The sequence below is a fragment of the Cherax quadricarinatus genome, chromosome 27 (genome assembly GCF_038502225.1).
Source record: "Cherax quadricarinatus isolate ZL_2023a chromosome 27, ASM3850222v1, whole genome shotgun sequence".
Lineage (NCBI taxonomy): Eukaryota > Metazoa > Arthropoda > Malacostraca > Decapoda > Parastacidae > Cherax > Cherax quadricarinatus.
The window spans coordinates 13,555,280-13,582,779 of record NC_091318.1 but is presented as its reverse complement, the minus strand read 5'-3'; positions in this window follow the sequence as shown (position 1 = coordinate 13,582,779).

Genomic DNA, 27,500 nt, shown 5'->3' with positions numbered 1-27,500 from the left:
TAGTGTGCTCACATAATTGTGTAGTGTGCTCACATAATTGTGTAGTGTGCTCACATGATTGTGTAGTGTGCTCACATGATGACATGATGATTGTAGAGTGCGCTCACATGATTGTGGAGTATGCTCACATCATTGTGGTGTGTGGTCACATGATTGTGGAGTGTGGTCATATAATGATTGTGGAGTGTGCTCACATGATGATTATAGAGTGTGCTCACATGATTGTGGAGTGTGCTCACATGATTGTGGAGTGTGCTCACATGATTGTGGAGTGTGCTCACATGATTGTGGTGTGTGGTCATATAATGATTGTGGAGTGTGCTCACATGATTGTGGTGTGTGGTCACATGATTGTGGTGTGTGGTCACATGATTGTGGTGTGTGGTCACATGATTGTGGAGTGTGCTCACATCATTGTGGTGTGTGGTCACATGATTGTGGAGTGTGGTCATATAATGATTGTGGAGTGTGCTCACATGATGATTATAGAGTGTGCTCACATGATTGTGGAGTGTGCTCACATGATTGTGGAGTGTGCTCACATGATTGTGGTGTGTGGTCACATGATTGTAGAGTGTGCTCACATAGTGATTGAGGAGTGTGCTCACATGATGATTGTGAACTGTAGTCACATAATGATTGTGGAGTGTGCTCACATGATTGTGGAGTGTGGCCACCTGATTGTAGAGTGTGCTCACATGATTGTGGAGTGTGGTCACATGTTGATTGTAGAGTGCAGTCACATGATGATTGTGAAGTGTAGTCACATGATTGTAGAGTGTGCTCACATGATTGTGGAGTGTGCTCACATAGTGATTGAGGAGTGTGCTCACATGATTGTGGAGTGTGGTCACATGTTGATTGTAGAGTGCAGTCACATGATGATTGTGAAGTGTAGTCACATGATTGTAGAGTGTGCTCACATGATTGTGGAGTGTGCTCACATAGTGATTGAGGAGTGTGCTCACATGATTGTGGAGTGTGTTCACATGATTGTAGAGTGTGTTCACATGATGATTGTGGAGTGTGCTCACATGATGATTGTGAAGTGTAGTCACATAATGATTGTGGAGTGTGCTCACATGATTGTGAAGTGTGGTCACATGATTGTAGAGTGTGCTCACATGTTTGTAGAGTGTGCTCACATGATTGTAGAGTGTGGATACATGATGATTGTGGAGTGTGGTCACATGATTGTAGAGTGTGCTCACATGATTGTAGAGTGTGCTCACATGATTGTAGAGAGTGCTCACATGATGTTTGTGGAGTGTGCTCACATGATTGTAGAGTGTGCTCACATGATTGTAGAGTGTGCTCACATGATTGTGGAGTGTGGTCACATGTTGATTGTGGAGTGTGGTCACTTGATGATTGTGGAGTGTTGTCACATGATGAGTGTAGAGTGTGCTCACATGATTGTAGAGTGTGCTCACATGATTGTAGAGTGTGCTCACATGATTGTAGAGTGTGCTCGCATGATTGTGGAGTGTGGTCACATGATTGTGGAGTGTGTTCATATTGTGGAGTGTGCTCACATGATTGTGGAGTGTGGTCAATTGATGATTGTGGAGTGAGGTCACATGATTGTGGAGTGTGGTCACATGATTGTGGAGTGTGGTCACATGATTGTGGAGTGTGGTCACATGATTGTGGAGTGTGCTCACATGATTGTGGAGTGTGGTCAATTGATGATTGTGGAGTGTGGTCACATGATTGTGGAGTGTGGTCACATGATTGTGGAGTGTGCTCACATGATTGCGGAGTGTGGTCAATTGATGATTGTGGAGTGTGGTCACATGATGATTGTAGAGCGTGGTCACATGATTGTTAAGTGTGGTCACATGATTGTGGAGTGTGCTCACATGATTGTGGAGTGTGCTCACATGATTGTGGAGTGTGCTCACATGATTGTGGAGTGTGGTCACATGATGATTGTAGAGCGTGGTCACATGATTGTTAAGTGTGGTCACATGATTGTGGAGTGTGCTCACATGATTGTGGAGTGTGCTCACATGATTGTGGAGTGTGCTCACATGATTGTGGAGTGTGCTCACATGATTGTGGAGTGTGCTCACATGATTGTGGAGTGTGCTCACATGATTGTGGAGTGTGCTCACATAATGACGGGAACAGTGTGGAGGTGATCATGCAAGTACTATCGAGTATTTATAAGGTCAATCTCGCTTCTGATTGGCTCTGAAGAGCAGTAGGAGGCAGGAAGATGGACTCGTGGAACAAGTGTTAAATAACACGTGCGCGTAAAAGTTTTACAACTAACAGTACACAGTAATGTAAACAACGCTTGATATGGTATAAATTGTAAATAATACTGAATTCAATAATATAACATATAGAGCACGTTATACAATAATACTGAGCGAAAATCACGGAATACAATAATAAGGTGTGGAAAATAACGTAATACAATAATACAGTGCACAAATTATGTGATACAGTAATACATTGTAAACTTCACGTAATACTATAACAAATTAATATAGCGTAAAAGCCATGTAATACAATAATAGTGTATGAAGTATGTAATACATTAAGACAGGGTATTTGACACACCCACTGGTATTTATTTCTTGATTCGTTGTATTTTTTAGGTAACTAGAGTGCGTAATGCCCCCTTAGCATACATACTGTATACTGGCTCTCTGGTTTTGCTTCTTATGTGGCTTGTAAATATATGAACACAGAATACTGTGTAATGTTGACGTGGCTAATACTGGTGATTGAACTCTATGGAAGCTGACTCAATGTAGAGTAAACCAGAGCTGAATTAGGGAACCCAGTCACATGATTACTGTACCATTGGTAGTGTTAAGCTGGGTGTTTTACCAGCTTGAAAGCCTAAACCTATCTGCACAATAATTTGACAAGTTGTGCTTTGCATTGCGTTGTGTCGAAAGCGTTAACAACAGGTTTAAGCATTTGCCTAAACGTGTTCAGTGTTGGTGTCTTTCCTGGTGTATGCCAGGAGTGTTAAATACTGTGTACAACAAGTGGTCGAGTGTATGGTGAAACGTGGCCCCGCACTCTCCCTAAATTCGTGGGAATTATATGTAATAATCCTAGTGGTTTTTTTATTAATATTCTTTACCATAATACTCTACTGGATGGTGAGTCTTGATGACTGAACTGAATATTGATTTCATTAATTATTGTTAATTTTATTAGTTAAAACTGCTTTGAGGGCAGTTCAGATTATATTGAAAATCTTGTTTACGAATGTTTATTTTTTTTACATGGTTGAGCAGTGTTGTATTGATTCAGCTGAAACACATTACAGTGTTGTTTTGATTCAGTTGTTGTGGTTAGGAAAGTTCATAGTATTGGTCGTATGGTTGGTAATGAGTTAACTAACTTACGGTTAATACGATGGCTGAAGCAATAACTTAACTAACTTGCGGTTTAGTAGCAATTATATTCTGTTCAGTTTCAACATTATTTTTATTAGTTTTTAAGGAGTTGTAGGAGACTGAGAGCAAATGATCTCCAACACACTCTGTACCCATAACTTAGCTAACAAATGCAGAGTTTTTTTTCTTTGATTTCCAAGGTTTGGACTTATAGTCAAAATTAATAACCTTTCGGCAACTCATATCTCATCGTCACTTTGAAGTTCATTTTATTCCCAATTTACTAAATTTAATGATATGCCAAACTGAGAGTGGTCTTGGTATGGTCATTTAAAAATGATGAATTCCAACATTTTTCACTCATTAATAAAACTTTGGAACACATAAAAAAATCAAATTGCAGAACGCATGGGTATGGAACCCGTGGCCAGGTTTGCAATCGTGTTATTACGACTACTTGAGACATTAACAAAACTGGATCGGCAGAAGTCACCGTACCAATAAATTCTTTCAGTAAATACCTTTTTTTCTGCACTCTCAAAGCTACTTTCTACTGAACTGTGATGCCAGCACGCTTGTGGGAAGACGGTAATTGAATGAATGACGGTGAAAGTATTTCTTCTCTTTTTTTTCGGGTCATCCCACCTCGGTGGGAGACGGCCAGTCAGTTTAAACGGAAAACTTCGTTAATTTCTAGAGGGAAGATTCTTAGGATAAAATAATGAAGTAACAGCTATCATCCTCACCTCATTGACAACCTTAGAGTTGTTATTCTACTTGGGGCCTCAATACCCAGCTGCATTTAAGGTAAATTAATCTTACCCCTATTTGTTCATTATTCTACCTACACAATGTGCGGGATATCGTATTTTATTAGAGAACGTTTCACCCACCTAGTGATCGAAATGTTTTCTAATAAAATACTATAACCCGCATACTGTGTCAGTTTCATCATAATGTAGGTATGTACTACCGTATTATACATGCCTCCACAACGGGTTCCTGACACCCAGATACCTGTTTACTGTTAGGTGAAGGTCAGCAACGTGTGTAAGGACTCGCCCATGGACTCAACTAAGCAGAATTGAAGCCAGGTTCTATATATCGTATATTAATTTATTAGGTAATATATGAAGATGGTGAGTATGCGAGCAGTGTAGAGCAGGTTTAACTTGTTTTGTGTGAGTGTGTAAATATCGTGTTGAGTATAGTATACGAGACATGTGGGTTGAGAGACAGTATTGTCTCTCACCGCCACACCTCATCCCTGGTGGTGAATACATGAGGGCTGAGAGGACGTTAATGGGGCCATCTCTCAAGTGACCTCCCATAATAGCTTGTTGTGTTCTCGGGTACTGGAGAAGAATCTGCACGAAGACTTCCCACTGTTTGCCATCGTAAAAACTCTCGGTGAGGGCGTAAAATTCTTTAGAACTATTACTCGGCAAGTTTCTCCTGTGAGAAGTTAACAGAGAGTAAAAACGTTTACTGGACACACTGGAGGTGGAGTAACCAGTTTTCTATTTTTTTATTTATCAAGCGCTTTCGAAGTTTTTTTTTTTCATGTTATTCTAATTTGTAACATTTTGCTGTCTTATCATTATTCGTTGCCGTTTCCAAGATCAGTAATAATCTGTCATCTCTGCTCAATTCGGTCATTGTCTTAGCTGCCATTGTTGCTGAAATCAGTCATAAGTGAAGTCAGTCATTACTTCAGGGTGGTGACGTAGAGGACATAACATTCTTCTAACAGTTCTGACAGAGTACTTACTCTCTCTCTACTATTAAGAAGAAATTCAGAGTTCGCGTGTGTGAAATAGCTTTGATTTCTTTGTCAGAATTGTTGAAATTACACTAATGCAAGTCCAGTAATTAAAATGCTTCTTAGGGACATTATTTTGATGTAAATTGAGAATTTAGGACATCACACAAGAGTCGACCATTTTTTCTAGACATCTTCCACTCTTCAAATGTGTCTCAACCAAAGCTTGACTTTATACTGACTTGTATATCCTTTTTGATAGAGTTCCACACAAGCTGATAGTTTAGATAACAAGAAACTTCAGAACTAAATAATGACAAGTCAGCCATCAGACACTGACGGCACTTGAACACTACCTGGTGTGGAATTTTGTCATATACTAATAACCCCATTTAAGGTTATTTAAAGCAGATAATATTGCAGCTCAGGGGACTGCGAGGTAATTAGGCTTGACCCAAGGACGGGAAGGGTAGCTTCAGTTCCCTGGATCAAGAACCATTCAGTGGCGTTAAGGCTTCCTACTAAAACAAAAAAAAGGACCATCCTGATCACCCTTACTTTTCTAAAGTTTAGGTGATATTTTCCCTTTAGTTCATGTAGCCGTTCTTCTGGGTAATTATATTTGCTGACACAGTCTAGAGTGACAAGAGACTTGGTTTCCACAGTGAGTGTGCCAGTAAGCTGGCGGAGATTGTGATCGCTCTTTATTAGGTGTGGCGATTTTATCAGCCATATTAAATGTTCATTGTTTCTGAGGAACAACACCGGGTTATTTGCTGTACATGCGAGCTTTTCTGCCATACGTTAAGTCACGTTTATTGCAACGCTTAGAATGGCACCTTGTATGCGTCTCCTCATGCCTGATAATTCTGGGTAATGTTTTTCCGTGGCGCGCATTATTTCTCGCATGTTACCTAGGAGACTTGGATTTTTTTTCAAGTAACACAGTCTAAATTTTTAAGGTGATGTGGACACGAATAAATTCTGAGCAATTCTTATACTTCATTACAATTAACATTCAAAATTTGTGCAAACTAATAATAATCAGACGCAAATTATAATTTAATAACAAGAAATCCGGTATAATTTAAAATCTTCCACTAGGTTCCCGCAGCTTGATTATTCATTTGAATATTGGGTGGAACGACTTGTTTTCCTTATGAGAATTAGATAAATTATGTCCCCGAGTTAACACGTTGCTGCTTCAGGTGAATTCATGAGGAAGATAGTGATACCGCACCTGTTGTGCTTAGTAATCATGAGACCTTTGACAGAGGAATTTTTTTAGCGTAGATCTGATCCTTAAATTTCCGAGTCAAATGGTATGATATAGCCTATTACAGAGGCTAGACAAGGGATACGAAGCCATGTCTTGTGTTGGCCCCGCGCCAGTCAGGCTGGGCAAGACACTGCTATATTGTAGTCTACTGGTTCCAATAAGTTTTTATTTAATCCAGTTTACAAATGGCTTTAAAAATATATAATATGATTTCTCACATTATCAGGGAACTGTGATGATGTGAGAAATCACGAAAACGTTTTAAATTTCACCATTTTTTGCACTGTGGCCTTTTCGTCTATTGTCATCCAACTTGGCCAGCTTATTTCCTCTACAATTTCTGATGATTTTAAAGTAAGCCCAATCTTCGTTTTATTTTCCTTGACTTGCTCTAACCTCGTTGTATTAACATGACTCAAGAAATCGTAATGACACGATTGCAAATAAACCATACCCCCGGCCGGGATTGAACCCGCGGTCATAGAGTCTCAAAACTCCAGCCCGTCGCGTTAGCCACTAGACCAGCTAGCCACAATAAGATTCATCCAACTAGGTATATTTCTACACCATAGGAAAGTTAGCACAGGCACCTCTGTGACCACAAATGCAAGTTTTTACAGACGAATCTCCAGCTAGCGTGGCCGTGACGAACTCTAGCTCAAGTCCCTTCACTGCCGTCAACATGACTCAAGAAATCGTAATGACACGATTGCAAATAAACCCCCCTAGTTGGATGAATCTTATTGTGGCTATCTGGTCTAGTGGCTAACGCGACGGGCTGGAGTTTTGAGACTCTATGACCGCGGGTTAAATCCCGGCCGGGGGTATGGTTTATTTGCAATCGTGTCATTACGATTTCTTGAGTCATGTTGACGGCAGTGAAGGGACTTGAGCTAGAGTTCGTCACGGCCACGCTAGCTGGAGATTCGTCTGTAAAAACTTGCATTTGTGGTCACAGAGGTGCCTGTGCTAACTTTCCTATGGTGTAGAAATATACCTAGTTGGATGAATCTTATTGTGGCTAGCTGGTCTAGTGGCTAACGCGACGGGCTGGAGTTTTGAGACTCTATGACCGCGGGTTCAATCCCGGCCGGGGGTATGGTTTCTCGTTGTATTAAACTGATTTATAATTTCTTGCTCAGGGATATTATACAGTTCAATAAATGCTTTTGCATCTGTACGATGCTGTCTCCCCTCGTGACTCACAATATCTTCATCTAGTATTTTGGTAAATGATGTCAATGGTTTTGCAGAAAAAAAGTCTTTCAGAGTATCCAGGAGAATGAGAGGGGCTAGGTTATGGTTTTCCCTGGCATCCCCTCCTCCCTGGATGAGCCCCTACGGGTCTGTCACACTAGACCTCATTAACATATGATTGACATAACGGAGATCTGTCTGAGCAGACACGATCTCAACTCAAAGTCTTCAAACGTGACTGTTGCTCAGTTCTAGCGTTTACAAATGGCATTAATTAATATTTTTCTTGTAACCTCTTTTCATAGCATCCAGTAAAAAGAGTTAGTTCCATGATGAGCTGAAGTAAACTGATAGACGCGTGTTTAGGCACCATAAGCAGGTCCAAGAACGGGCCACGGGGATAATGACCTCGGAATTAGGCTGAGTGGAGATTAGCAGAAGCGTCAGGTCATATTAAGCCATGATAGGTAAATAAACTCAAATACAACTAACATATATTAAACCAGCCTCATTTTTATAATGTTCGTTTTCTTAAGCATCATGCAACGGCAATTTCTGAACGTTCTCTATTTTCAGATTTTTTTTTTACGTTACGTTCAGTTAAGTTAGGTAGTATGAGTTTTTAATATTAACCCATGAAAACGTGTGTATATTTATAAAACTCACAACACCATAGCCACAACATTTCACAAACTGTTTTCGATCTGTTTTGAACTATTATTACGTCACATTAAGAAAAAACTGATACACATCTGGTAGGGGGATGTCGTGGCTAAAGTGCACGAAGTAGAATTTTGTCAATTTTTTCCTGCGTGGTGTGAGACCGAAGAAACCAAGCATGGTGTGAAACTGACGTGCCATCTCCTGGTATGAAATGACATGAAGAAAAAGTTAGGCTGAGATGAGGCGATGATTAAGGGGGGAAAAGTTAACGACGATCTCCTCTTGAGTGGAATCAATTAACAAATTATTATAATTATTATTATTATTATTATTATTATTATTATTATTATTATTATTATTATTATTATTATTATTATTATTATTATTATTATTATTATTATTATTATTATTATTATTATTATTATTATTATTATTATTATTATTATTATTATTCTGACTCACTCGGCACAAGGAGGGAGCGGAGGCCGGAGCCAGCGTTCGCTGATCGCCAGACGGACATAGTATGTCGCCAGACCAAGCCAGGTTACAGGTAGGCTGATGGTCAGACTGAGGCTCGAGTATAGTGATATGACGTCTCTCCTTTTTCGGTATATTACAGTGTCTTGGTGATACATTGTGTTATGGTGTCATAATGCATTATAGCGTCTTAGTGATGCATTGTATTATGGTGTATTAGTATACACTGTTACGGAATATTAGTAATATATTAGATAATAATACATTGTATTACTATGTCTTAGTAATACATTGTTATGATGTTTTAGTCATACAGTACATTATCGTGTATTAGTACTAACGTATTTTATGACTGACAAAGGCTGCCACAGTAAAAAGTTCTGTTCTTCAAGGCAAAGTACTCACCTAATTTCTCTTTCTCATATCCGACATAGACAGGGACATTATAGCACCATACTATCCTTTACAGACTATGCTAGAAGTGGCATCCATAGAGGACACAACGGATCTTCATAAACTAAGTCTTCCAGTGGACCACTGACAGCAATATGATGTTAAATGAGGATGAATTGAAGTTAATACGTTACGGTAAAATAGATAATAAGGAGATGAGAGTACAAGGCATCCTCAAAATCATTCAATAGAGCGGAAGATGAATTAGAGACTTAGAAGTAATAAAAAGGAATAAAGTCAGAAGATCTTACATAGCGATTTTTTAGCTGTAAGGACAACGATAGTTTGGTTAATTGGAACATGCTAAGGTTGGAATACTGCTGTATACTAATTGCACTCTTTCAGGCAGAACTGGAGTATAGAGAATATTTACAGCTTCTTTCACCTCGGTTAAGCACCTAAATTACTGAGAGGAAAGTTCCTCGAACTACTCCTTAGAGCGTAGGCGACAAAGAGACAACGTAATCTGCACCTGGAAGATTCTGGAGGGTATGGTCCTAGTTCTGCCCACTGAAATCATTACATATGAAAGCAAGAGACTTGGTAAATAGTGCAGGATACTTCCAGTTTAAAGCGGCGGTGCTATGAGTCAACTGAGGTAAAAACTCAGTGATTGTAAAGTAATACATTCTAATTCCTTCCCGACATGCATAAGAATTACCAACAAATCCCTGTTTGTCTTCAAGAGAGAATTTGGTCAGTTCCTCAAGTCATTACCTGATCAGCGGGGATGTGATGCGTACGTTAGACTACAGATGGTGGGCACTAACAGCTTCGTCGAACAGGCTAGTAACGGGTTGGCTTGGTCTGGGACCGTGCCGAAGGGGCAGTGACACCCCGGACATGACCCCAGGTAACCACAGATATCTCGACGTTTTTCAGGTCTGCCTGGAAGGTGCTGTGAGCCCAAAACAATATTCAAGGTGTGACAGTGTATATGATTTGCAAAACACGATGACTGGCATTACGTATCTTGTTCTGGAGGTTCTTGTAATTCATCCTTTCATTTTCCTGGCCTTTGCTGCATTTACATTGTCTTCTGTAAATGGTATATTTTCTGACAGTATTAGTCCAGAGTCCTGTATGCTGTACTTGTTGTGAGTTGCTCATTCTTCCCATATCTAAGTATTTAAAATTTGTCACTATTGAACATCATGCTATTTGATAATTTAAAGTCTTTGTTGGTATCTGTAATTTTCTGTCTTTTATTGAGACGCTTGTCACACATTGGAATATCCCGTAAATGACCATACGATGCTGTGACTAGTGTTTTTATCCATGTTTGTTGTAAGAATGAGATGCAGTAATGGTGCTAGTACAGAGTCTTGGGGTACTGAAATTTTTACTTTCCGGACACTGGAATTATTGCTTACTTTCACTCCTTCCGATCACTAGCCTAGGTAAGATTCGTCAGGAAACAGGACAAGTGTTTCCTGACGCGGGTCTTAGTCATATAATGACCCACCACCAGAGTTTTTTGTTATCTGACCGAGGCCTTCCGCTGGCTTACCGGTCCACTCCTTTAAAAAATTAAGGTTATAATTACAACCATTCTTAATAAGAACTTCTGACACCGTTCTGCTAGAGACAGGTTGAAAACATCTGAGCTGCCAACAGTCTGGCAGTGATGGGGAGAAGGGAAACGATTAGATCTTTATCAAAAACAGGAACTTTTCTACTGGTACAATTTAGGTCAATATAACACACTTAAAGTGTGTCATATTGAGCCCTAGATTAATAAGCCATTATGTGTGTGTGTGTGTACTCACCTATTTGTGGTTGCAGGGGTCGAGTCTTAGCTACTGGCCCCACCTCTTCACTGGTTGCTACTGGGTCCTCTTTCTCCCTGCTCCATGAGCTTTATCAAACCTCGTCTTAAAAGTATGTATGGTTCCCGCCTCCACTACGTCACTTTCTAGGCTATTCCACTGTCTGACAACTCTGTGACTGAAGAAATACGTCCTAACATCCCTTTGGCTCATCTGAGTCTTCAATTTCCAATTGTGACCTCTTGTTTCTGTGTCCCCTCCCTGGAACATCATGTCTTTGTCCACCTTGTCTATTCCGCGCAGTATTTTATATATCGTTATCATGTCTCCCCTGGCCCTCCTGTCCTCCAGTGTCGTCAGGCCGATTTCCCTTAACCTTTCTTCATAGGACATTCCCCTTAGCTCTGGAACTAACCTTGTCGCAAACCTTTGCACTTTCTCTAATTTCGTGACGTGATTGATCAAATGCGGTTTCCAAACAGGTGCTGCATACTCCAGTATGGGCCTGACGTACACGATGTACAGTGTCTTGAACGATTCCTTACTAAGGTATCGGAACGCTGTTCTCAGGCTTGCCAGGCGCCCATATGCTGCAGCAGTTATGTGTGTGTGTGTGTGTGTGTGTGTGTGTGTGTCCTGGCCTGACCTCTCCACCTCCTCCCCGAGGCTACGGAGGTTATAAACCAGATCACTGCTCGGAACACAATGCAAAAAAAGAAAAAAAATACTTGACAAGTACAGTGCTAAGGCGGCCATAAACCTTGCACAATGGGACACGCTTGAGCCGCTATCTAAGACACATGAACTTCCTGAGCAGTGTGTGTGTATCACAGTGTGTTTGACCTGTGTCCGCAGGAAGTGTTGAATCTTATCTGGTGAGCACAGCCTTATAGCCTTCCATTAACTGCAGTGGTTTATACACTGCATCTTTTTTGGTCACTGACTTATTTATTTTTTTAATGAATGTATTGAATTTACCTCTACTACATCTCTTTATAATGAATTCAATTTCTTAACTACCCACACACTGAAAGAAATCTTCATCTCTCTCTTGCTTTATTAAACTTGTAGCTGAACCCTCGTGTGTGCTTGTGTAAGTACCCAGTTGTAACAATGTAAACAGGTCGACAAACAACTCAGGAAGGTACCAACGTCGTGACGTAAGAAAGTGAAACAGAAGCCTGTTAAATATTTTTCACTTGCAAGGCTGTTGTGTCCCATAAACACACAAGAAGATATATAAATCTTATAAACTTCTACCAACAGTCAGTGTACACTTAACTTTACTTTCATGTACTGGATATACTTCTAATAGCTTTATTAGAGCAATATTTCCTTCCTAATTTAGTTGTAGCATGAGGCCACAAGAGGAAAGAAACCGACGAGGCTAAAAACCAGGAAGAGATGTCACAGATATAACCAGCTTGCATTTGCAGGAGCAGAGCCACGATCGTGGAGTCAGTCTTTTAGTGTATTATATTTTTTTTCACATGTAGCAGATGTAGCTCATTACACTACTGTTTGTAAGAGAAACACTTGGTAAAGAGACGTTATGTGCAGAGTGAACTTTTATTTGCAAACTGTTTGCCACAAACAGATCATTGTCAAGACAGTGTATAACAAAAGACACACGAACGAGTTAGATACTTTTATTTAGAGAGTGTTTGGCTAGATCAAACTTTTCCAAATCTACGGAGAATATAGGAAAATTGCGAAAATATATAGGTAGGGTGAAACCCGTGAGAGAAAAGTGCGAGAACTAACAGTACATATGACAAATGTCAGATAAAAGGACACAAGAGCAACTAATGAGACATTTATTATGGGCTACGTTTCGCTCTCCGGGAGTTTTATCAAGGCAGTACAAACCATAAAAAAGTACAGAAGGGATTTATAAAGTGAATATGTGAGATGCAGGAAGAAAGAATATAAGTACTACAGTAGGCCTACTGGTGCATGCTTGTAACTGAAGTGTTTTCTTGGGATTTTGTGGTGGGCCTTGACATGTATAGGTGGGTTTATGGTGGGCCTTCACCTTGTTAACATATCTAGGTGGGTCTTGTGGTTGGTCTTGTGGTTGGTGTTGTGGTTGGTCTTGTGGTTGGTGTTGTGGTTGGTGTTGTGGTTGGTGTTGTGGTTGGTGTTGTGGTTGGTGTTGTGGTTGGTGTTGTGGTTGGTGTTGTGGTTGGTGTTGTGGTTGGTCTTGTGGTTGGTCTTGTGGTTGGTCTTGTGGTTGGTTTTGTGGTTGGTCTTGTGGTTGGTCTTGTGGTTGGTCTTGTGGTTGGTCTTGTGGTTGGTCTTGTGGTTGGTGTTGTGGTTGGTCTTGTGGTTGGTCTTGTGGTTGGTCTTGTGGTGGGATTGTGGTTAGTCTTGTGGTTGGTCTTGTGGTTGGTCTTGTGGTTGGTGTTGTGGTTGGTCTTGTGGTGGGTCTTGTGGTTGGTCTTGTGGTGGGTCTTGTGGTGGGATTGTGGTTGGTCTTGTGGTTGGTCTTGTAGTTGGTCTTGTGGTTGGTCTTGTGGTTGGTCTTGTGGTTGGTCTTGTGGTTGGTCTTGTGGTGGGTATTGTGGTTGGTCTTGTGGTGGGTCTTGTGGTTGGTCTTGTGGTGGGTCTTGTGGTTGGTCTTGTGGTGGGATTGTGGTTGGTCTTGTGGTTGGTCTTGTGGTTGGTCTTGTGGTGGGTCTTGTGGTTGGTCTTGTGGTGGGATTGTGGTTGGTCTTGTGGTTGGTCTTGTGGTTGGTCTTGTGGTTGGTCTTGTGGTTGGTCTTGTGGTGGGTCTTGTGGTTGGTCTTGTGGTTGGTCTTGTGGTTGGTCTTGTGGTGGGTCTTGTGGTTGGTCTTGTGGTGGGATTGTGGTTGGTCGTGTGGTTGGTCTTGTGGTTGGTCTTGTGGTGGGTCTTGTGGTTGGTCTTGTGGTGGGATTGTGGTTGGTCTTGTGGTTGGTCTTGTGGTTGGTCTTGTGGTTGGTCTTGTGGTTGGTCTTGTGGTTGGTCTTGTGGTTGGTCTTGTGGTTGGTCTTGTGGTGGGTCTTGTGGTGGGTCTTGTGGTTGGTCTTGTGGTGGGTGTTGTGGTGGGTGTTGTGGTTGGTCTTGTGGTGGGTCTTGTGGTTGGTCTTGTGGTGGGTCTTGTGGTTGGTCTTGTGGTTGGTCTTGTGGTTGGTCTTGTGGTTGGTCTTGTGGTTGGTCTTGTGGTTGGTCTTGTGGTTGGTCTTGTGGTTGGTCTTGTGGTTGGTCTTGTGGTTGGTCTTGTGGTGGGTCTTGTGGTTGGTCTTGTGGTTGGTCTTGTGGTTGGTCTTGTGGTGGGTCTTGTGGTGGGTCTTGTGGTTGGTCTTGTGGTTGGTCTTGTGGTTGGTCTTGTGGTTGGTCTTGTGGTTGGTCTTGTGGTGGGTCTTGTGGTGGGTCTTGTGGTTGGTCTTGTGGTTGGTCTTGTGGTTGGTCTTGTGGTTGGTCTTGTGGTTGGTCTTGTGGTGAGTCTTGTGGTTGGTCTTGTGGTTGGTCTTGTGGTGAGTCTTGTGGTTGGTCTTGTGGTTGGTCTTGTGGTGGGTCTTGTGGTTGGTCTTGTGGTTGGTCTTGTGGTTGGTCTTGTGGTGGGTCTTGTGGTTGGTCTTGTGGTGGGTCTTGTGGTTGGTCTTGTGGTGTCTTGTGGTTGGTCTTGTGGTGGGATTGTGGTTGGGTGGTGGGTCTTGTGGTTGGTCTTGTGGTTGGTCTTGTGGTTGGTCTTGTGGTTGGTCTTGTGGTTGGTCTTGTGGTTGGTCTTGTGGTTGGTCTTGTGGTTGGTCTTGTGGTTGGTCTTGTGGTTGGTCTTGTGGTTGGTCTTGTGGTTGGTCTTGTGGTGGGTCTTGTGGTTGGTCTTGTGGTGGGTCTTGTGGTGGGATTGTGGTTGGTCTTGTGGTTGGTCTTGTGGTTGGTCTTGTGGTGGGTCTTGTGGTTGGTCTTGTGGTTGGTCTTGTGGTTGGTCTTGTGGTGGGTCTTGTGGTTGGTCTTGTGGTTGGTCTTGTGGTTGGTCTTGTGGTGGGTCTTGTGGTGGGTCTTGTGGTGGGTCTTGGTCTTGTAGTTGGTCTTGTGGTTGGTTGGTCTTGTGGTTGGTCTTGTGGTGAGTCTTGTGGTTGGTCTTGTGGTTGGTCTTGTGGTGGGTCTTGTGGTTGGTCTTATGGTTGGTCTTGTGGTTGGTCTTGTGGTTGGTCTTGTGGTTGGTCTTGTGGTTGGTCTTGTGGTTGGTCTTGTGGTTGGTCTTGTGGTTGGTCTTGTGGTGAGTCTTGTGGTTGGTCTTGTGGTTGACTCTCACGTTATTAATATATATAAGGATGCCTTGTGGTGAGTCTACCTGCGGGGGGTTCCGGGGTCAACCCCGGAACACCCCGCGGCCCGGTCAATGACCAGGCCTCATGGTGGATCAGGGCCTGATCAACCAGGCTGTTACTGTTGGCCGCACGAACCACAGCTCTGCTGGGTAGGTACAGACTTTAGGTATCTGTCCAGTTCCTTCTTGAAGACGACCAGGGGTCTATTGGTAATCCCCTTATGTTTACTGGGAGGCAGTTGAACAGTCTCGGGCCCTTGATACTGTAAATAAATAAATATGATACAATCCTTATGATTTTTTTTTCAGCTGTAAAGTAAAGTAAAACCAAGCTATTGACATCTTTTGAAGTCAGGCTGGTACTTATTAGAAGTGGTGGTGGTGGTGAGTTCCACTCTCTGGTGAAAGGGGTATGAGGACATACTGGGCAATCGACTGGGGGTCTGTAATCCTATTATTGTTATTATTATCATTATTATTATTATTATTGTTGTTATTATTATTATTATTATTATCATCATCATCATCATCATCATCATGGGGAGCGCTAAACCCAGAGGGATTATGCAGCGCCTGTGTGTGGGGGAAGGGGTAAATATTCAGACTTAATTCAGGGAATTGCAACACAGACACAATTCCCTAGACGAGTAAAAAAGGTTAAGAATCCTTGCTCTACACCATACACTGTGGTTGTTATTATGGTTATACACTGTGGTTATCACTATAGTTATACACTGTAATTATCACTATAGTTATACACTGTGGTTATCACTATAGTTATACACTGTGGTTATCATTATGGTTATACACTGTGGTTATCATTATGGTTATACACTGTGGTTATCACTATGGTTATACACTGTGTTTATCACTATAGTTATACACTGTGGTTATCACTATGGTTATACACTGTGTTTATCACTATAGTTATACACTGTGGTTATCACTATGGTTATACACTGTGTTTATCACTATAGTTATACACTGTGGTTATCACTATGGTTATACACTGTGTTTATCACTATAGTTATACACTGTGGTTATCACTATGGTTATACACTGTGTTTATCACTATGGTTATACACTGTGTTTATCACTATAGTTATACACTGTGGTTATCACTATGGTTATACACTGTGTTTATCACTATAGTTATACACTGTGGTTATCACTATGGTTATACACTGTGTTTATCACTATGGTTATACACTGTGTTTATCACTATAGTTATACACTGTGGTTATCACTATGGTTATACACTGTGTTTATCACTATAGTTATACACTGTGGTTATCACTATGGTTATACACTGTGTTTATCACTATGGTTATACACTGTGTTTATCACTATAGTTATACACTGTGGTTATCACTATGGTTATACACTGTGTTTATCACTATAGTTATACACTGTGGTTATCACTATGGTTATACACTGTGTTTATCACTATGGTTATACACTGTGTTTATCACTATAGTTATACACTGTGGTTATCACTATGGTTATACACTGTGTTTATCACTATAGTTATACACTGTGATTATCATTATGGTTATACACTGTGGTTATCATTATGGTTATACACTGTGGTTATCATTATGGTTATACACTGTGGTTATCATTATGGTTATACACTGTGGTTATCATTATGGTTATACACTGTGGTTATCATTATGGTTATACACTGTGGTTATCACTATAGTTATACACTGTAATTATCACTATAGTTATACACTGTGGTTATAACTATGGTTATACACTGATTATCACTATGGTTATACACTGTGGTTATCACTATGGTTATACACTGTGGGTATTACTATGGCTATACGCTGTGATTATCACTATAGTTATACACTGTGGTTATCACTATGGTTATACACTGTGGTTATACACTGTGGTTATCACTATGGTTATCACTATGGTTATACACTGTGTTTATCACTATAGTTATACACTGTGGTTATCACTATGGTTATACACTGTGTTTATCACTATAGTTATACACTGTGGTTATCACTATGGTTATACACTGTGTTTATCACTATAGTTATACACTGTGGTTATCACTATGGTTATACACTGTGTTTATCACTATAGTTATACACTGTGATTATCATTATGGTTATACACTGTGGTTATCATTATGGTTATACACTGTGGTTATCATTATGGTTATACACTGTGGTTATCATTATGGTTATACACTGTGGTTATCATTATGGTTATACACTGTGGTTATCATTATGGTTATACACTGTGGTTATCATTATGGTTATACACTGTGGTTATCATTATGGTTATACACTGTGGTTATCATTATGGTTATACACTGTGGGTATTACTATGGCTATACGCTGTGATTATCACTATAGTTATACACTGTGGTTATCACTATGGTTATACACTGTGGTTATACACTGTGGTTATCACTATGGTTATCACTATGGTTATACACTGTGTTTATCACTATAGTTATACACTGCGGTTATCACTATGCTTATATACAGTGGTTATACACTGTAATTATCACTATAGTTATACACTGTGGTTATCACTATGGTTATATACAGTGGTTATCACTATAGTTATACACTGTAATTATCACTATAGTTATACACTGTGGTTATCACTATAGTTATACACTGTGGTTATCACTGTGGTTATATACTGTGGTTATCAATGAGAGACTTCCCTTCCACTAAACTCTATGGAAGGTATAATTATATTTATACACTGCACACGAAAATCCTAGAGGGATTAGTACCAAACTTACACACGAAAATCATTCCCTGTGAAAGCAAGTCTCTGCAGACGATGCAACATCCCCCCCCCCCAAAGAAAAGTAGGGGTGCCCCTTGCACGATAAGAGACTACGCAGTGTCAGGGGCCCAAGACTGTTCAACTGCTTCCTGGCATACATAAGGTTGCGTGCGGCCAGCAGTAACAGCCTGGTTGATCAGGCCCTGATCAACCATGAGGCCTGGTCACAGACCGGGCCGCGGGGGCGATGAACCCTAAACCCTCTCCAGGTATACTCCAGGAAACCTGTAGGCCACAAATAGGCCTATGAGTTTCCTCACACCCTCTTCACATTTAATTTTATAGATTATGCTCTTTTCCAGTAATGACCAAACAGATTTCTGAGCGGTCTACTCCCTTTACTACAGCTATACAATTATACCTTTACCTCTGATGAGTTTCGAGAGTTTCTCTACTTCCGGAGCCCGGCTGTGGGCCAGGCTCGTCTGGTGCTTCCCTGGTTAACCAGGTTGTTGTTGCTGGAGGCCCCGCTGCCCCACATATCTATCACAGCCTGGCTAATCCGCACTTACCTGGAGTTTACCTGGAAAGAGTTTTGGGGGTCAACGACCCCACGGCTCAGTCTGAGACCAGGCCTCTTGGTGGATCAGGGTCTGATCAACCAGGCTGTTACTGTCAGCCGCACGCAAACTGACGTACGAACCACAGCCCGGTTGGTCAGGTACTGACTTTAGGTGCCTGTCTAGTGGTGATGATACTTGTCCAGTCTCCTCTTGAAGGTTTCTACACTTGTAGCAGCCATGTTTCTGATATCTTCTGGTAAGATGTTGAAAAGTCTGGGGCCACGAAAGTTGACACAGTGCTCCCTAATTGTGCCCACAGCACCCCTGCTGTTCAGTGTAAAATGTCTGCAGCTCACTGGTACTCACAGTACACTATTTTCCTTATTTTCTTCCAGGGAATACTAGTATTCACTAGGTTAGTTGAGAGAACTAAAGAGTGTCTTTTTCTTCATGTTCATTGGCACAGTTACCTGTTTCTTAAGCAAAGATTACTGTAATACTCCACGAAAAGTAAGAAGCAACTCCCACACTAACTAGCTACACAAGGATCCTCACCTTGTTAACATACTTAGTAAGTATAAGAAAGTTTATGTAGGTACAGGTACTTATAAATACAGTTACATAAATTATGTATAGTAACATATATGCAAATTTCCTTGGATTACCCAGAAAAGCCTAGGTGGGTCTTGTGGTGAGTCTTCACCTTAACATGCTTAGTTGGGTCTTGTTGCGGGTCCTCACCTTGTTGTAGTTAGTTGAGTTATGAGCTGCAGAAGGCTCAGAACCTCTGTTAAAAGTATAGTTTATTGTAGGTCAAAATTTCATTGATGCTCTTATTAAATAACTTCAATATCGGAGTGCATGTTCCTTAGAGTTATTTTGATGTACTTACACATTCTTCAGTTTTGTGGAGTTGTAATGGCAATTTTAAGTAACATTTATATTGCAAATATTTATCGGTGTTGGATGTCTTAAGTGGCTGTAACGTGGTCAGTGTACACTTAGTCAGGTGTACAGAGAATCCATCTTCACTATCTACCTTCTAGACACTCATACAGAAAACCTGTCTCAGACAGGTATACGGATTGGTGACTGGGGCAACAATCTGATAAATGGTTATAGTCAATTTGGGTAAAAAAAAAAAATAGAATTTGTTGGAATAGATACTTATATGACATTACTAGTAATTGTCTCGAGGGACAATTTTGTGTGTGCCTCTTTTTAGGTCATCCTCTCCCCTTATTATGATGTGGCTGTACATATGGATTCTTGGACGTTCTGTTAATGACTGAATACAGAGAAAAGAAAAAAAAATTGTCGTTTTTAAAGTTTTCCCTTTTCTAAACTTGCTCTGTCTCAGATGGGTTTGCTGCATTGCTTTTATTTTTGTTTACAGATAAATAAACGAAAAAGTTCCCACTATTATAAGAGGAGATTTTACCTACGATCTTGGAAAATGTCTGTGCATGTATGTTTCTTATTACCCCATCACTGGAAAGATAATAAAAGTGGTAAATGTCTGAGAAATGTACACAGAAAATTATTAGTTTAATTACTTAATGTAATTGGCTTAAGCCGGTGGGAGAATTGGATCTGCCTCGCATAGGCCAGTAGATCTGTTGCAGTGTTCCTTCTTTGTTATGTTCTTATGTTCTTATTTAAGCACCTTAACCATAAACAAGGCAGCAGATTTCAATACTTGGGACTGTTTTGACAGGTGGAGGACACAACGGATCTAAATAAGAAAGAAGAAGGAAAGAAAGGAAATCGACAAAAGAAAAGTGGTACCAGCTACACAACCTGTTTCAAACACAAATACTCCAAATGAGATCCATTTTGACACTGACAGTTCACATGAATTATCTGGCGATGATAATATCAACGTAATTCAATACTTTTCTGGCGTTTATTTACCAACGGGTCGCAAGTTATCTGAACAACTGCCAATAGTCAGTGATACAAAGGTGGACTGGCATCAAGTATCAATATATTACAGAAGAAAAGTGCTTAAAAATGTTCAAAGAAGAGGATTATGAAATGCTAGATGTCGAGATGAAATTCCTTAAACCAGCTGCTGCTCCTGGCACTCCCAGTGCTGTGCTCTGGGCTTCCCCCGACCTAAATGATGCTCATATGATAAAGGTGTCGCATATTTTAATACCTAAAAATCCATCTCAATAATTCTGGTTGCAATAAACATAAAAATTTCTTTCTTGGAAGGTCACTTGTTGATTATACCTTTAAAATCACTTCAGAATACATTACGTTAATGTTAAGTGGCAAAATAATAAGAATTTTATATTATTTTGCTATTTTCCCCCAAAAAGTGTATGTATTACCACATTCATCAGGGTTAAAAAAGAAATAATACCTTTTTCTATTTCTCCTAATAATCTTGGATTAGAAAATTAGTTCATATACAATTGTATGGAAGTGCCCGAGAATATGAATTGAGAAAAACTATATATCAGTGGTATTCTTCCAGACTACGGTGGTCGTCACCTGCTCCTGGGCTGAGGAACTGATTACCACATCTTCCACTGTCTGCTGTGTATATTTCCACAATTTTCATATTACGTAATAAAGTCACTGGATGGCGAAGCGTCTACAAGATGTTGCGCAAGTGTCTTGCTCTTCATCCTAGAAAATAGCTTTTATCTTAAGAAGTATAAGTAGCAGATAAAAATTGATGCAGATCAGCTAGGCTGTGATGGATATGTGGGGCTACGGGCCATCAGCATCAACAGCCTGGTTAACTAAGCAAACACCAGACGAGCCTGGCTCATGGCCGGTGTTGCAACCCCTGAATGGGTTACAATGTATATGATGTATATATATATATATATATATATATATATATATATATATATATATATATATATATATAAATATATATATATATATATATATATATATATATATATATATATATATATATATATATATATATATATATATATATATATATATATATATATATATATATATATATATATATATATATATATATATATATAAAATGTATATTACCTTTTCATATAATTTTACATTGCTTATATTTGCGATAATAGCTAAATCGTAAATATATTGCTTTATATTATTATTTGACTTAGTTACTGTTGTTAGGTAGGATGTAACATATTATGTGCTCATAGTTCAAGTCTTGATTGTCTAACTACTGCAATTATCGCTTGTGGCTCGTTACTCTGCCGGCTTCTCGTTGTTGCTGGGCAGCAGCTGTCCACGGAGCTATCACGTGATAGAGGGGGGGGTGATCACACCTCGCCTGAAATATTCAGTCTGGTCTAGGCTCTCTTTGTGGTTGGAGGTACTCCTGACAAGTGCCTAACTCTTCCTTATTGGCCCTTGTTGAAAGATCGTCCCTGCAGCTTTATTGTTAGTTCTGGAGACTCTGTTCACAGAACATTGTATAGACTTAGTGATTTTCGACGTTGTACTGAGGTTGTGTGTTGCAAAGACACTCTGAGCAACTCAGGTCCTGAGCTGTAGCTTCTGACCTAATTTGTACTGGTATCTGTGTATTGTCACAGTCGGGGATTTTCTTATGCTGAACTTAGATTCAGTAGTATGGGAGTTGTGTGACTTTTGTGGAGGATCTGCAGAAGGTCCCTACTTAGTGTCGTTATATTATCTCCTTGATCCTGATTGTGTCGCAGTTGCTTGTTATATTGATTTAATTTAATTTAATATAAGCCTAGACAACTTAATTATTAATAAATTTATTAAATTTTAATTTCTCTAGTTAGTAGCCTACCAGTTATAATCCTGAAGCACTATTGAATCATACTGAATTCAAATGGATAACTGGACAAGGATACTGACTAATTGTTACGATAACCCAGTAACAGGCTGGATGCTAGAAGGGCAGTCCTTTCTAGTATTCACTGGAGATCTCTAAGCTTTTAGAATCGCGTTTTTTTGTAACAGCCGGGCTCTGAGAGTAGAAAAATTCTCGGAACTCATCAACTTTATACCAAAGGTAAAGGTGCCCAAGTTGAATATACAGACGTTGCAATGCAGAGTAAAAACGTTTGTTTCTCTTTCGTCCTTTCGCTCAGGACTGAATTTTATTAAGTCTCGTGAATGAAGGATTGTGTGATGGCTTTGGTCTGCAGTGTCTTGAACACCAGGTGAATAGTCAGCCCCTCAGTGTCCCCTTAACATAGGTGTGTAAAGAGGGGTGGGAATGGTTGCAGGTGCGTCTAATCTGACAATTTGCCCTCGTTTTGTCAGGCCGACATTAGCTTCACAAAACCTTTGGCGAGAGACACGCTGTCACAATATACATCAGGTCAATATTAGTGTGATGAAACCCTTTGTAGAAGGTGAGATTAACTAGGTTTTAGAAGAGAAGGCAGAGGAAGAGAAGGCAGAGGAAGAGAAGGCAGAGGAAGAGAAGGCAGAGGAAGAGAAGGCAGAGGAAGAGAAGGCAGAGGAAGAGAAGGCAGAGGAAGAGAAGACAGAGGAAGAGAAGGCAGAGGAAGAGAAGGCAGAGGAAGAGAAGGCAGAGGAAGAGAAGGCAGAGGAAGAGAAGGCAGAGGAAGAGAAGGCAGAGGAAGAGGAGGCAGAGGAATAGAAGACAGAGGAAGAGAAGGCAGAGGAAGAGAAGGCAGAGGAAGAGAAGGCAGAGGAAGAGAAGGCAGAGGAAGAGAAGGCAGAGGAAGAGAAGGCAGAGGAAGAGAAGGCAGAGGAAGAGAAGGTAGAGGAAGAGAAGGCAGAGGAAGAGAAGGCAGAGGAAGAGAAGGCAGAGGAAGAGAAGGCAGAGGAAGAGAAGGCAGAGGAAGAGAAGGCAGAGGAAGAGAAGGCAGAGGAAGAGAAGGCAGAGGAAGAGAAGGCAGAGGAAGAGAAGGCAGAGGAAGAGAAGGCAGAGGAAGAGGAGGCAGAGGAAGAGGAGGCAGAGGAATAGAAGACAGAGGAAGAGAAGGCAGAGGAAGAGAAGGCAGAGGAAGAGAAGGCAGAGGAAGGGGAGGCAGAGGAAGAGAAGGCAGAGGAAGAGAAGGCAGAGGAAGAGAAGGCAGAGGAAGAGAAGGCAGAGGAAGAGGAGGCAGAGGAATAGAAGACAGAGGAAGAGAAGGCAGAGGAAGAGAAGGCAGAGGAAGAGAAGGCAGAGGAAGAGAAGGCAGAGGAAGAGAAGGCAGAGGAAGACAAGGCAGAGGAAGAGAAGGCAGAGGAAGAGAAGGCAGAGGAAGAGAAGGCAGAGGAAGAGAAGGCAGAGGAAGAGAAGGCAGAGGAAGAGAAGGCAGAGGAAGAGAAGGCAGAGGAAGAGGAGGCAGAGGAAGAGAAGGCAGAGGAAGAGAAGGCAGAGGAAGAGAAGGCAGAGGAAGAGAAGGCAGAGGAAGAGGAGGCAGAGGAATAGAAGACAGAGGAAGAGAAGGCAGAGGAAGAGAAGGCAGAGGAAGAGAAGGCAGAGGAAGAGAAGGCAGAGGAAGAGGAGGCAGAGGAAGAGAAGGCAGAGGAAGACAAGGCAGAGGAAGACAAGGCAGAGGAAGAGAAGGCAGAGGAAGAGAAGGCAGAGGAAGAGAAGGCAGAGGAAGAGAAGGCAGAGGAAGAGAAGGCAGAGGAAGAGAAGACAGAGGAAGAGAAGGCTGAGGAAGAGGAGGCAGAGGAAGAGAAGGCAGAGGAAGAGAAGGCAGAGGAAGAGAAGGCAGAGGAAGAGAAGGCAGAGGAAGAGAAGGCAGAGGAAGAGAAGGCAGAGGAAGAGAAGGCAGAGGAAGAGAAGGCAGAGGAAGAGAAGGCAGAGGAAGAGGAGGCAGAGGAAGAGAAGGCAGAGGAAGAGAAGGCAGAGGAAGAGAAGGCAGAGGAAGAGAAGGCAGAGGAAGAGGAGGCAGAGGAAGAGAAGGCAGAGGAAGAGAAGGAAGAGGAAGAGAAGGCAGAGGAAGAGAAGGCAGAGGAAGAGGAGGCAGAGGAATAGAAGGCAGAGGAAGAGAAGGCAGAGGAAGAGAACGCAGAGGAAGAGAAGGCAGAGGAAGAGAAGGCAGAGGAAGAGGAGGCAGAGGAAGAGAAGGCACAGGAAGACAAGGCAGAGGAAGAGAAGGCAGAGGAAGAGAAGGCAGAAGAAGTGAAGACAGAGGAAGAGAAGGCAGAGGAAGAGAAGGCAGAGGAAGAGAAGGCAGAGGAAGAGAAGGCAGAAGAAGTGAAGGCAGAAGAAGAAAAGGCAGAAGAAGAAAAGGCAGAGGAAGAGAAGGCAAAGAAAAAGAAGGCAGAGGAAGAGAAGGCAGATGAAGAGAAGGCAGAGAAAGAGAAGGCAGAGGAAGAGAAGGAAGAGGAAGAGAAGGCAGAGAGAAGAGAAGGCAGGGAGAAGAGAAGGCAGGGAGAAGAGAAGGCAGGGAGAAGAGAAGGCAGGGAGAAGAGAAGGCAGGGAGAAGAGAAGGCAGGGAGAAGAGAAGGCAGGGAGAAGAGAAGGCAGGGAGAAGAGAAGGCAGGGAGAAGAGAAGGCAGAGAGAAGAGAAGGCAGAGGAAGAGAAGGCAGAGGAAGAGAAGGCAGAAGAAGAGAAGGCAGAAGAAGAAAAGGCAGAGGAAGAGAAGGCAGAGAAAGAGAAGGCAGAGGAAGAGAAGGCAGAGGAAGAGAAGGCAGAGGAAGAGAAGGCAGAGGAAGAGAAGGCAGAGGAAGAAAAGGCAGAGGAAAAGAAGGCAGAAGAAGAGAAGGCAGAGGAAGAGAAGGCAGAAGAAGAGAAGGCTGAAGAAGAGAAGGCAGAGGAAGAGAAGGCAGAGGAAGAGAAGGCAGAGGAAGAGAAGGCAGAGGAAGAGAAGGCAGAGGAAGAGAAGGCAGAAGAAGAGAAGGCAGAGGAAGAGAAGGCAGAGGAAGAGAAGGCAGAGGAAGAGAAGGCAGAGGAAGAGAAGGCAGAGGAAGAGAAGGCAGAGGAAGAGAAGGCAGAGGAAGAGAAGGCAGAGGAAGAGAAGGCAGAGGAAGAGAAGGCAGAGGAAGAGAAGGCAGAGGAAGAGAAGGCAGAGGAAGAGAAGGCAGAGGAAGAGAAGGCAGAGGAAGAGAAGGCAGAGGAAGAGAAGGCAGAGGAAGAGAAGGCAGAGGAAGGCAAGGCAGAGGAAGAGAAAGCAGAAGAAGAAAAGGCAGGGGAAGAGAAGGCAGAGGAAGTGAAGGCAGAAGAAGAAAAAGCAGAGGAAGAGAAGGAAGAGGAAGAGAAGGCAGAAGAAGAGAAGGCAGAGGAAGAGAAGGCAGAGGAAGAGAAGGCAGAGGAAGAGAAGGCAGAGGAAGAGAAGGCAGAGGAAGAGAAGGCAGAGGAAGAGAAGGCAGAGGAAGAGAAGGCAGAGGAAGAAAAGGCAGAGGAAGAAAAGGCAGGAGAAGAAAAAGCAGAGGGAGAGAAGGCAGAGGAAGAGAAGGCAGAGGAAGAGAAGGCAGAGGAAGAGAAGGCAGAGGAAGAGAAGGCAGAGGAAGAGAAGGCAGAGGAAGAGAAGGCAGAGGAAGAGAAGGCAGAGGAAGAGAAGGCAGAGGAAGAGAAGGCAGAGGAAGAGAAGGCAGAGGAAGAGAAGGCAGAGGAAGAGAAGGCAGAGGAAGAGAAGGCAGAGGAAGAGAAGGCAGAGGAAGAGAAGGCAGAGGAAGAGAAGGCAGAGGAAGAGAAGGCAGAGGAAGAGAAGGCAGAGGAAGAAGAAGGCAGAGGAAGGCAAGGCAGAGGAAGACAAGGCAGAGGAAGAGAAGGCAGAGGAAGAGAAGGCAGAGGAAGAGAAGGCAGAGGAAGAGAAGGCAGAGGAAGAGAAGGCAGAGGAAGAGAAGGCAGAGGAAGAGAAGGCAGAGGAAGAGAAGGCAGAGGAAGAGAAGGCAGAGGAAGAGAAGGCAGAGGAAGAAGAAGGCAGAGGAAGAGAAGGCAGAGGAAGAGAAGGCAGAGGAAGAGAAGGCAGAGGAAGAGAAGGCAGAGGAAGAGAAGGCAGAGGAAGAGAAGGCAGAGGAAGAGAAGGCAGAGGAAGAGAAGGCAGAGGAAGAGAAGGCAGAGGAAGAGAAGGCAGAGGAAGAGAAGGCAGAGGAAGAAAAGGCAGAGGAAAAGAAGGCAGAGGAAGAGAAGGCAGGGAAGAAGAGAAGGCAGGGAAGAAGAAGAGAAGGCAGGGAAGAAGAGAAGGCAGGGAAGAAGAGAAGGCAGGGAAGAAGAGAAGGCAGGGAAGAAGAGAAGGCAGGGAAGAAGAGAAGGCAGGGAAGAAGAAGAGAAGGCAGGGAAGAAGAAGAGAAGGCAGGGAAGAGAAGAGAAGAGAAGAGAAGAACAGAGCAGAAGAGAAGGCTGAAGAAGGCAGAGAAGAGAAGGCAGGGAGAAGGAAGAGAAGGCAGGGACAAGGAAGAGAAGGCAGGGATAAGGAAGAGAAGGCAGGGAGAAGGAAGAGAAGGCAGCGAGAAGGAAGAGAAGGCAGAGAGAACGAAGAGAAGGCAAAGAGAAGGAAGAGAAGGCAGGGAGAAGGAAGAGAAGGCAGGGAGAAGGAAGAGAAGGCAGGGAGAAGGAAGAGGAGGCAGAGGAAGAGAAGGCATAAGAAGAGAAGGCATAGGAAGAGAAGGCAGAGAAAGAGAAGGCAGAGGAAGAGAAGGCAGAGGAAGAGAAGGCAGAGGAAGAGAAGGCAGAGGAAGAGAAGGCAGAGGAAGAGAAGGCAGAGGAAGAGAAGGCAGAGGAAGAGAAGGCAGAGGAAGAGAAGGCAGAGGAAGAGAAGGCAGAGGAAGAGAAGGCAGAAGAAGAGAAGGCAGAGGAAGAAAAGGCAGAGGAAGAAAAGGCAGGAGAAGAAAAGGCAGAGGGAGAGAAGGCAGAAGAAGAGAAAGCAGAAGAAGAGAAGGCAGAAGAAGAGAAGGCAGAAGAAGAAAAGGCAGAGGAAGAGAAGGCAGAGGAAGAGAAGGCAGAGGAAGAGAAGGCAGAAGAAGAAAAGGCAGAGGAAGAGAAGGCAGAGGAAGAGAAGGCAGAAGAAGAAA